We start from the raw sequence: 12,501 nt of genomic DNA on the forward strand, positions 1-12,501 counted from the left end.
ACCAGTTATAATCATTGATTTATTTGTAGTTTTTTTCATTTAAGGGCTTTATATATATTGAGTCTATACCATCAACTACATATGTTTATCATCTTCATGACATTTTAATCAGTCATTCACTTTAAGAGTAAATAATGTTTCTTCTAAAATATTTTTATACAAAGGGCATAAAACATAGATACCCTTTAAAGAATTTTCATGAAGTTAATGCCCATGAAAGGACCAACCGAATCAAGAATTAAAACATGGTGAACTTCAAAAACACCACATCTACGCCCCTTCCTTAAAACAAAGATGATCACGATCTACTTTTTCTTCTAATTGTACGACTCTAAACAACATAGTAGAAGTTTGCTTGTGACATGCATATAAATTGAATTATACACTATATAGCATTTCATGACTGGATTCTTTGAATCAACATTACTCTTGAGAAATTCATCCTGTTGTGATTAATGTAGTTTGTTTATCTTCAGTGCTATATACTACTGTTTATTTTTCCTAATGATGGATATTTGGGTTGTATATAATTTTTGCTGGTACAAATAATGCTTCTGGAAACTTGTTTGCTACACCACCTGGCTTCTATGTACATTTGTTTGTTACTCTGCTCCAAAGGGCACTGTTGCTGTATCACAGAGCTTGCATACATTCAACCGTAGTTAATCCTCAACTATCTTCTAACGTGGTTATACTAATATACTTTCCCACTAACAGGAAGAAAATTCTAAAAGTCTGAATGTTACTGCATGCTTTTAAAGTTTGTCACTTTCATGACTACATAGTAGTATTTTATAACGGTTTTCATTTTCATTTCCCAGAGGACTAATAATATCGAGCAATTTTTTTATACTTTTATTAGCCCTTTGAATATCTTATTATGAAGTTTCTGTTTCAGTCAATTGCCTCATCCACATTTCTGATGATCTGTACTTATTGATTTGTATGTGTTTTTAATATTTTGTAGATATGAAGCATTTGGGGGTTATATGTATAGCAAATACATTCTCCAACTCTGTGGCTTGCATCTTCACCCTCTGAATGCTGTCTTTGATGAAGACATTCTTAATTTTAATATGATCCAAATTATCAATCTTTTTCTATAGTTTGTGCTTTTAGTGCCCTACTTTTTAAAATGTTTCACTTCATTGAGGTTACGAAAATATTTCCAAACATCGCCTTTAAAATCTGTATTGTTTTACCTTTCTCTTTTAGTTCTTCCAATTATCTGGAATTGATTTGTGCGTATGACATAAAGTGGAGGCCAAGTTTTCTATCTTTCTGTTTATCTATACGAACATCCAATTGTGTAAACACCCTTTACTGAGAAGACTGACCTTTGTCTGCTGCTTTGTAGTGTCACCTTTGATACACACAGGTCTGTTTCTGGGTCCCCTCTTCTATTCATTCGTCAATCTTCATGCCAATCCTGCACATTCTTAATTACTTCCTATAATACTTAAAATAAGGCTTGATAGCTGACAGAGCAATTCTACTTAACTGTTGTGTTTTTGCTAAGTATCTTGTCATTTAGCCTTTCTGTATAAAATATAACATCATCTTGCTAAGTTATACACATACCTATTAATATTTTCATTGAGATGGCATTGATTCTATAGATCAATTTGTAGAAAATTTATATCCATGTTACATTGAGACTTCAATTCATGAGTATAACACTCATTTTTACTTTTCTTGAACTTTTTTATGCTTTTAATAAAACGGCATCTTTAAAAAAGTTCTTATAGCATATACATTATAAGCATATGAAATATTTTGCTACTTTTATAAAGGATATATATCTATAGTTAGTTTTTAAATTTTCATGCTTTTTGCTAATATATAAAATTACAATTGATTTCATATATTTATTTTGCATCTACCAACCTGGATAAACTTACCTATTAATTCTAATAATTATCTGTTAGATAAATATTAGATAAATTATTATCTAATGATTTATGGTTTTTATGTACCCAAACATATCTTTCACACATAATTACTGTTTTATCTCTTCCCTCTCAGTCCTTATATCTTTTACTTCTTTTGTCTCATTGTACTGGTAAAGTCCTTCATTCCATGTTGAATAAAACTGGTGAGAGCAAGAAACTTTGCCTTTTCGCCTATCTCAAAGAAAAAGGGTTCACATTTCACCCTTAATTTTGATGTAAGTTCCTTATAGACAGCCTTTAATAGACTAAGGATGTTTCCTTCTTTTCCACTTATTGCTAACAATTCTCATAATACACGGACTTTGAATTTCATCTGATACTTATTCTTGCATGTACTGAGGCATTCTGAGATTTTTCTCCTTTATTCTGATAATGTGGCAACATGTATTGATTGCTATTTTATTGTAAAACTAATTTTGCCTCCCTAAAATAAACTTAACTTCATCATGGTATATTAATCTATTTATATATCACTGAATTTGGTTTGCTTATATTTTGAGAATTTTTCCATTTCTGTTTCTGAGCAAGAAAATTTCATAATTTTCCTTTTTCATAATGTAATTCTCAGGTTATGACTTTGAAGTCTATTGTAGAGTGGTTACGTTAATTCCCTGTGGCTACAATAACAAATTGCCCCACACTTGCTGGCTTAACAACAGACATTTATTCTCAGGCCAGAAGTCTGAAATAAGTTTCTTTGGTCCAAAATCAAGGTGTTAGCAGAGTTGCATTCCTTCTAGAGGCTCTAGGGGATCATCCACTCTTTGCCTCTTCCAATTACGGGGGGCTGCTAGCACTCCTTGACTGGTGGCCATATTATTCCAATCTTCAAATCTCTTTCTGCTCTGTCTTCACTTGGCCTTCTCTTTTTGTATGTTATCTCCCTCTACCTCTCTCTCATAAAGATATTTGTGATGGCATTTAGGACCCACCAGGATAATCTAGTATAATCTCCCCATCTCAAGATCTTTAACTTAATCACATCTGTACAAACACTTTTTCCAAATAAGGTAACATTTACAAGTTCCAGGGATTAAGACCGGCTATCTTCAGGGGTGTTGCTTAGCCTGCTACGGTGGCATTTCCTTTTCCACTAGAAATTCCTTTTACATTGGGTACTTGGGTACTCTTATTTTTTTAATCATTCTCTCCAAAGTTTATGAATTTTAAAAGTTTTTTCAAAAAACAAACTTGGATTTTTTCCCCCTTCTATTAGAAGATTGCCGTTATGTTAATTTCTGTTCTCAAATCTTTCCTTCATTATTTGTTCCTTAGATCACGTGCTTTGTTTTTTTAAGTTCTTGAAATAGATGCCTGCTAATTTAGTTTTTGTCTTTCCTTCTTTTCTAATATGTTACGAAATTTCTTCTTTGACAGCCTTTGCTCAACTATATACACTAACATTAACTGTTCCGTCAACATTAAACTCAAAAGGATTTCTAATATCCTGATCTATTTCTTCTTGATCATAGTTTATTGAGAAGTATATTTCTAGATTTCTTTCAGTTATTAATTTCTTTTTTTTTTTTTTTAAAGATTTTATTTATTTGACAAAGAGAGACACAGCGAGAGCAGGAACACAAGCAGGGGGAGTGGGAGAGGGAGAAGCAGGCTTCCCGCAGAGCAGGGAGCCCGATGTGGGACTCGATCCCGGGACCCCGGGATCATGACCTGAGCCGAAGGCAGATGCTTAACGACTGAGCCACCCAGGCGCCCTCAGTTATTAATTTCTATCTTCATTGCTCTAGGGTCAAACAACATGCTCTGTACAAATTCAGTCCTTTGAAATTTGTGGAGACCTAACCTTGGAACTCATTATATGGCCAATATTTATAAATGTTCCTGTTTGCTTGAAAAGAATGCGAATTCTTCAGTTGTTAGGTCCAGCATTATATATATTTCCATTAGGTAAATTTTACTGATCAAATTGTCTACAATTTATAATATTTTAAAATTCTACTGATATTTTACCAGCTTATTCTACCAGTTCCTAAGAGAGGTATATTTAACTATCCTACTATCATATATTTGTTTATTTCTCATTGTAGATTTGTCAATTATTTTTATTTTTGGGCTATAGACCTCTTAGATGGTTTTGGCAAATGACACCTTTACCATTATGAGCTTTCCTGCCTTAGCTCTAGGATCCATTCTCTCTTTAAAGTCTATTTTTTTCTCATAATTCTACTAGTGTTATTAGTTTTTTCATAATACACATTTTCCCTCCCTTTTTTGGCCCCACTCTCTTTCCCTGCTCCACAATGACAAAGACAAATATCTCTTGCGTTTTGTTTCTTCCTCATCACTCTCTTGGTGTGGTTTTCCTCCCACATGCTTCCCCAAGGATTTCTCAGAGGTGGTTTTTTTTCTTAACACTTCATAAATCCACCTCATGTTTGTGGCATCTTTGGTGCAGAGTGGAGGGGGCGTTATAAGCAGTTGATGCTAGTTAATAATCTTGATGCTTTTAAAGGAAAAAAAAAAGCCCCAGATCTCCAAAATTTACTTATTTTTTTTTATAATAATGTTACTTAAATAGTTACAGATGCAAAATTAGGTGCACTTCTAATGCAATTATACAACAAAACAATTCTACAAAACAAATGAGTAAGTTAAGTGATCGATGATGCTGAGTGCTTAAAACCGGATTATTTAGTACAGGCTCAGTGTGCTGCCAGCCACTAAAGCCCAGGTCCTACCGCGTTTGGCATTTACGTGCTATTGTGAATGCAGGTGGAGGGAAGGCTGCGGGTGGACTGCCACCTCATGGAGCCAAGTCGTGGGTGTCTGCGAGGGTCTGCCTTAGCCTGGGGAGTATCCCTGCACTCAAGGGGCTGGGATATTAAATACCTGATAAAATGGCCACAATGAGGCAAGAGAGAATCCATGGGGGAAACATAAATGCACTTTCCCTCTGCTTTTTTTGAGCCAGGGGCCCCATATTTTCATATTGCACTACTTCCTGCAAATTACAGAGTCAGCCCTGTTTGTGAATTTGAGACGACCACTTTTCTCTGGAGGCGCTATTCTGAACCCTCTGCTCTGAGGCAGATTGTGTAAACTTTTAGCATGCATTTGATGTTCAGACCACATTTTATGGTAAATATACCTCTATACTTTTGTCATGGTCCTGAAACAATTTGATGCCAGAGTAATTGTGGACACACACACAGACGAACACTGGAATTGGTGGTGGCACTTGGTGGGCAACCGGATGTCCTGAAGCAGGCTTAGTTATAAATATGTTTGGACAAAACTAATTTTAAAATTTCTTACGAAGACTTCTTTTACCCTACAGTGTGAGAACACCAAAACAGAATGAAACTATTAGTTTAGCATATGAATCCAAAACAACAATCTATGAATAGTCAAACAGAGTTAAATGTAGATCCCCCAAATTAAAATCTCAATGAACTTTTACTTTACTTGCCTATATAGAACTTTTGCCTGAGATTTCCTCACACCGTAGACAAGTTGGTCAATTACCAGGCTGATGTGGGCCAAGTCTTGCCAAACATGAATTCGGCTACAGTCAATGTAGCTGAGAGAAAGGAAAACAAGAATTCTCGACTCCAAAGGATGGTGTTGCCAATGTGCTACTGTTTTTCAAATGACCGATGGCTCTTACAGTTAGTATCTACCTCATTTTGTGGTTTCATACATGGTAAGTGTGGACTTGTAGAATTCTCAATAATGATAGCCCTCTCTTTTTTTTCCTTATCTGCTTTGGATATTTTCTCACAATGGCCACAGAATAAAGTAAACTATTTCTGAAAACTCTCGCTGTTTCACACATGTGAAGTTTTGTATTTTTCGAAGTGATTTGAATGTGAATTTCAGAAGAATCTTGAAAAGAGACTTTCTAAGTGAAGCCTCCAATGAATATTTCAGCATGCTGGTCTAGGTATCCCCACAATAGCTAATGGTAGGACCATGGAAAGAGGCAATATTGTAGCTCGGTTAATATAAAATACAGATCTCTCTCTTTATGCTATCCTTTTATAGTATAAACAAAGTCATAGCGTATTAGAGATGGAACTCACTGCATGTATTATCTGACCCAATTCATTTATGGTACAGGCAAAAAAATAACATGGACTGAGAGGGTTTAGGATTTGCCCAGCATCCTGCAGTTAGTTGCTTGCTTTTTCATCTCTCCCTATTTGGTGCCATGCCCTCATCATTCCATGCTTTGAATGTTGCTGTCATACACTAATTGACTTGCTTTTCCTCTCTGCTCCTTTTCCATCTATCTTGGGTCTCAAATTAATCATCATAAAATCTGCTAGTTAATACAATTGTCTGTCACATCAGGCACAAAATTTCTTTTTTCTGGCATTAAACACTCTCTGTCTCTGACCCACCCTTGCAAGCCGGCTTTATCTCCAAATGTCCCAGAAATCAAATCCTCCCCTGTGTCTCCTGTTCCTTTCTCCTTTCCCACCTTTGCTCATGCTGGTGCCCCGCCCCTCCCTGCTCTTCTCTAGGAACTTGGCCCCAGCTGGTGTCCATCCTTCCTTTCCTTGACTTCTTGTGGATCTATACCACATGATCTGGTTTCTCTTTCCAGTCATGTATTTCTAACTAGAAAGCAAGTAACTCCAAGCCAGAGCTCCTTACTCAGATTTTTATTTGGATCATTTCTAACTTGCCATCGTGCTACCGGGCACATAGGTTGGAACCAGTCCAATGATGGAGGCCCTAGACAGAGGCCCTAGACCAGCAGGTGTGTTCTTTCTCCGTTCCTCTCATGTACTAGTTCATTCAACCAAGAAACACCATTCCGACAGATTTCCTTGCTCCTTCACCTTCTTTAAATCATTGTTCAAACCCTCAGTGACATTTTTCTCATCACTTACTTAAAACTGAAAACCCCCTCCCCAGCCTCACTATCCCCTTTTCCTGCTTCCTTTTTCTCCAGAGCCATCATCACCATCAAACATTTCTCTAGAGAATGTCTTGCTTATTTGCTTATTGCCTGTCTCCCCTCATAGAAGGTAAGCTCCATAAAGCGGGGTTTGTGTCTGTTTTGCTCATCACCATGTGACAGGTGCATAGAACAATGTCTGCTAGGTAGACTGAGAGCCCGTCATGCACTGCGTGCTGTAGCCCCTGGAGAAGGATGTGTGAAAGTGGGCTTATTCCCTGCATTCATACATTTTGGGGTGAGAGGGAGGACAGGCTTTGAAACTGCAATGAGTTCTTACAAAAAGGAAATATTGGCTTCTAAGGCGTGTGAAGTGAGAGCCCTAATCCAGCCTCTCTGGGTTGAAGAAACTCTCCCTGAATAAGAAATATATGAACTGAGAATAACTAGCTGTTAGCTCCCCTGGGGAGAGAGGGGTAGAGAAGGGGAATAGATTGGTTCAGGGGATCTCGAACAATGCCAGGCACTAAATGCATGCTGAATGAGAACAATTAGGGGCCTATTGTTGACCTCCCAGTTGTACCTTAAACTGCATTTCAGAGCATGCAGACCAGTTTGGGGGATGTTTGCCTTTCCAGTTGGCTCTTTCAACCCCCAGCAACACAGACACCCTCCCAACGTGATTGCCCAGCTTAAAACTGCCGTATATCTCACAATACATCCCAAAGGAAAGCATAGACATAAATTAATGTTCTAGGTCTTAGAAAGCAATCATTATTAGAATGGTGACTCAATTCTAATTCTCTTCCTCTACCCGGACACAAACATTTCCATCTGTAATTTTTAAAGACTGTATTTTGTGTTTCCTCACCTGCAATCTATATGGCATTTCTTTTTTAAAAAATTTTTATTTATTTTATTTTATTTTAAAGATTTTATTTATTTATTTGAGAAAGAGAGAATGAGACACAGAGAGCATGAGAGGGAGGAGGGTCAGAGAGAGAAACAGACTCCCTGCCGAGCAGGGAGCCCGATGCGGGACTTGATCCTGTGACTCTAGGAGAGGGAGAAGCAGACTCCCTGCTGAGCAAGGAGCCCGATGCAGGGCTCCATCCCAGGACCTGGAGATCATGACCTGAGCCGAAGGCAGACGCTTTACTGACTGAGCTACGCAGGCGTCCCTTATGGCATTTCTGTCCATAGAGACTTCCCTGGCTTGTGTCAGAGCTGGTTACCATCTGGGCTTGATACTGTTTTCCTTTCCTACACATCCTCCCTGTGCCAGATGCTTTTATGGATGGGGAATGTGGTGTCATCCTTTTGCCCACTCCCCTCCCTTCCATTTAGGGTTTCTATTCATTTCACTCAGGTTTAAAAGGAGAAGTATTTTTCTTGAAAGTAATTCTGTCATCATCTAGCTTTCTGCATATACCCCACAATCCCCACTCCACCCCTCAGTGAAACCAGGGAGCGGTTAAGTTACTACTTCAGACCAGTTTTAATAAAGTTTTATAGGAAGCAGTTTTCAAATTTTAACATCTTTGTTTTCAAACTGATACAAGTGATGTATAAAACTTTACACACCAAATCCATACTCTTTGACCTTCATCAAAAGGAGGTAAGGTAAAAGTTTAATCACAAGAAAGGAACTGTGGCCTATAAAAAAAGAAAGTTTTTTTAAAGGGGAAAAGGAAGTCATCGTTATTTCAGGTTATGTTTCCAGGACCCTGGGGGGATCTATGTTAGCATCTCCACTTTTTAGGTTAGAAAACAGAGAAAGAGAGAAAGATCACTCAGAAAACAAGGAGGAGAGAATGAGGCTTGAATCCAGGTCTATGTGTCTCTCGAGTCTGTGTCTTATCCATCCTGCCAAGTGGCCTCCAAGAACAAATAGATGTGTGAATAAAGCAAGATGAAAATAACAGAAACTAGAAAGAAGAGGGGGAATAGTTTCTTCCTTTCATACGAAGCTTTCATTCAACAATTGCAGGTGATTAAGTGGCTTGTTCTGTGCTTGCTTCATTTTGGAGCCAATACTTGATTTCAGAGTCAAATGTTGCTCAATATTGGAAGTTTTTAAAATGTACTTAAATTCAATTAGGTAGCATTGGCAAGCTCAGTTGACCTGCCTACGTTGCTCACCCTAACCTCAAGGAATTTGCCTGCTCATATCACCAAGGCTCTCAGCTTCTGCCTGCCAAAGGCCAAGGCCAAGGTTCAAGCCAAGGCCCAGTGGCAGCTGTGGCCTCAGCTCCCAAAGGTGCCCCGGCCCCTCCAAAGGCTTCAGTACAGAGACCTCTGCCTTCTGAGGTGAGGACAGAAGGACTGGAGTGACCCCTGGGCTTCTGTCACATGGGGCCGGTGTCCTCCTGGGTTATTTGTAAAGTAAACCTGAGGCAGGATCTGTTAAAGGAAAAAAGAGAGAGAGAGAGAGAGAGAGAGTACACATTACCTGAAAGGAACACTGACAGAGGCCCAGAATATCTGGAGTCTTGTTGAGGGATAAACCTACGACATTGCACAAGTCATGTCATCTTTTAACGCTCAGTTCCATCATCCAGAAAACAAGGGACTTGCATTAAATTATATATGACATCTCTCCCAGCTGTAAAATCATGATTCTAGATATGTGAAGAATATGTCTATAAGACAGGTGCTGGGAAACCATTCATAGCATTCAAAGAAGACAATCAGGAAAAGCAATGAGTTTAAATAAAAGGAAAAGAAAGTATGCAATTAAAATATTCTCATTTCCTTAACTTATACATTAGGCCCCCTTCAATATTATAAAATGATGACCGACAACCCTTGCTCTTAACCTTGAAAATCCCTTGTCTTAGACCAAGAATGGATCAGATTAATTTGTGAAATCTCTTCTTTAATTTTGTGATCATGGAACAGCTGATAAAATTTTAAGTACAGTTTTTTTTTTTTCAGATGTTACCTATCAAAGAACAAATATCTAGTGTTTACAGAAATAAAAGTTCTATTACATTTCTTCATGTCAGAGTATACAGAGTGTTTATGTGCATCTGTGGGAAGAAAAGGAAATACAGCTGTTTTGCAGGTAATAACAGTTTATTTTATGTCCTATTTTCTTTAACAGTGATTGCTCTTACTTGGAAACTCTCCTGGCATTTTGTAGGCAATAAAAACATAAAAAGAATGCTCTTTGCCGAGAGTTTCACAAGCCTGGCCCCCAGTTCATAATCTGTGGCAGAACGCATCTGCAACCTGATTCCAGAGTGGTTTATCAATATATCCAACCGAAACGTAGGACCCCGGGCTCCTGATGTGCTTCACGCCTCCGGTCAGGTCTTCCATCACTGGAACCTCCAACACCATTGTGAGGGAAGAAAATGCCAATTTGAGAGAATGCTGAGAAAAATGTTTTCTGCAAGAGAGAAACAGAAATGAAAATGACTATTCCAGAATAAAATTTATAATTGGATGTTAATAACACTGCTCTCTGATCAAATATCCTTGTCCAGACTCAGTGCTAGTCCAGAGCAAACTGCCAAAGAAACTATGTTTGATGCCTCAGAAAACTGCTTCTGAGCATCCTCTTTGCTTACCCTTCTGTAACCTCCTACTCCCTGACCTCTGTCAGGTCCCACTCCCAGGTCAGGGGACAGGTGTGTTCTCCGAACCTTCTCTGCTCTCCATTCAGCTCTCTTTGGGCCTTATTAGCTACTAATGAATTAATCTGGATGAATGGGCATTGACACCACTGAATTATTTGCCTTTTTAATTTTAATTTTTGAAAAATAAAGCATCGATTTAAAAATCATTGTTCTGAACCTAAGCATCCTGCTAGGTGCTTCATATAAATAGGCTTTGAACCTTCAAGAGCCCTGTGAGATGGATATTTATGGGAGAGGAATGTGGGCCTGGAGAAGTGAAAGGATTTGCCCAAGTCCCATGGAGATCACGTGGGAGATGATGGTAGCAACACCTGTGTTTTCCTCACTGTTCTGCATTTACCCCTGTGATGTTTTAGTCATGCCTTTGGAGACAATGTAAAAATCACAGCCTTCTCAGGCTTCAGGCAGACCCATGTGTAAGAGCGAGAAAGGAGGAGGAGTGCTTAGCAGACCCATCAATCCTCAACTGAATCAATTCTGGAATGTTCTTTTTTAAAATTTATTTATTTTAGAGAGAGAGAGAGTGGGAGGAGGGCAGAGGGGGAGAATCTTCAAGCAGACTCCCCACTGAGCATGGAGGCATGGAGTTTGGGGGGGCAGGGCTTGATCTTGCCACCCATGAGATCAGGGCCTGAGTCAAAACCAAGAGTCCCACACTTAACCGACTGAGCCACCCAGACACCCCCCATTCTGGAATATTCTATCCTTCTTGTTCATTTTCTTGCTGCCTATAAATATCTAATAGCATAATAATAATAATACTCTATCATTCTCTCTTTCAGTTGTATAATACTTTGTAGTACTGTTTGAGCTAAATCAAGAATGAAGTCTTAGTTCCAGGAGTGTTTATTTTCCATAGCTGTTCCTCGGACAGTCGTATCACTGCATCCTGGACATTTTGAATTTGTAGGGCTTCACTGAATTTGTAGGCACAGTGGAAATTTAGGATAATTTTATAATTGTTATTATTTTATCCCATTGCTAGCTAGGGACTTTGAGGAAACATTTATGAGTGTGAATGGTTGGCATTTGTTTGTTTTAATGGGAATGGCTGATCAGGAAGAGAGAGATTAAGAAAATCTCATGACCTCCTACAATGTAGTGATATTGAGGTTAACACATCCATGTGGAAACAGTTGAACAAAGCATTTTGCAATTTATAATGACGCTCTAGATTAAATTGATGACTATAAGGATAGCGATGGCTCATGGTTCTGACGATAGGACCTCTTGAGTGACCCCAGAAACATATATATTTCAGCAGTTTTTCAAGATCAATTGGCAGGTCAGATTACCAAGAGCAAAACCCAGTCAGTCCACAAGCATCAGCAATGGTTATATAGTGTAGTGTCTTTTCACTGATCAGAGTAGGGGCTGCCGAAATTGCCCTTAGGGAAAGAGGGCATGAGTCCTAATCACCCCTAAGGCTGAGGAAGCTGAGGAATGGCTTCAGAAACATTTGCCCAGATACAAGCTTTTGGGAATGAAATACACCAGTATTTAAGCATTTACACGCTATACCGGTGCCGGAGGGAGCTGACCTCTCTATCTGTTTTTCCACAAACGGAAAAAATATGGATTGCAATGGGATCTAAAAATATGGATAACAGTGTTTGGTAGAAAGCAGGCATCTCACACAAGAATTTCAGAATGGGCTTCATTACCACAAATGGTATGGATTTCTCAGTCTTAGAATATGGGCAATGTTAACAGTTTTTACAACCAGGTAAGGAGGATTCTTTCCCTTGCTCAGAGATTTTGTTCTAAGGAACTTTTTCATTTTCCTCTCCTAGAAGGCTTACTTAAGTTTAATAGCCAATTCCTAGTAAAGGGTCTCTGAAATATCAGGAACATCACTAGACGTTCTGTGGTTTGTTTTTGTTTTTTCGCTTTTGAAGTTTCTGAGATTATCCTGCAAATGTGGCTCTTGTTACATTATCTTAATGTTCCTAGTAAATAGGGGGTTATCTCATGCTAGCTTTTCCTCACCTTCATGGCCACGGTCATGGAGTCCCCAAGGCTTACAGTATTTCTTGCA

The sequence above is a fragment of the Phoca vitulina genome, unplaced genomic scaffold (genome assembly GCF_004348235.1).
Source record: "Phoca vitulina isolate PV1807 unplaced genomic scaffold, GSC_HSeal_1.0 scaffold26, whole genome shotgun sequence".
NCBI lineage: Eukaryota > Metazoa > Chordata > Mammalia > Carnivora > Phocidae > Phoca > Phoca vitulina.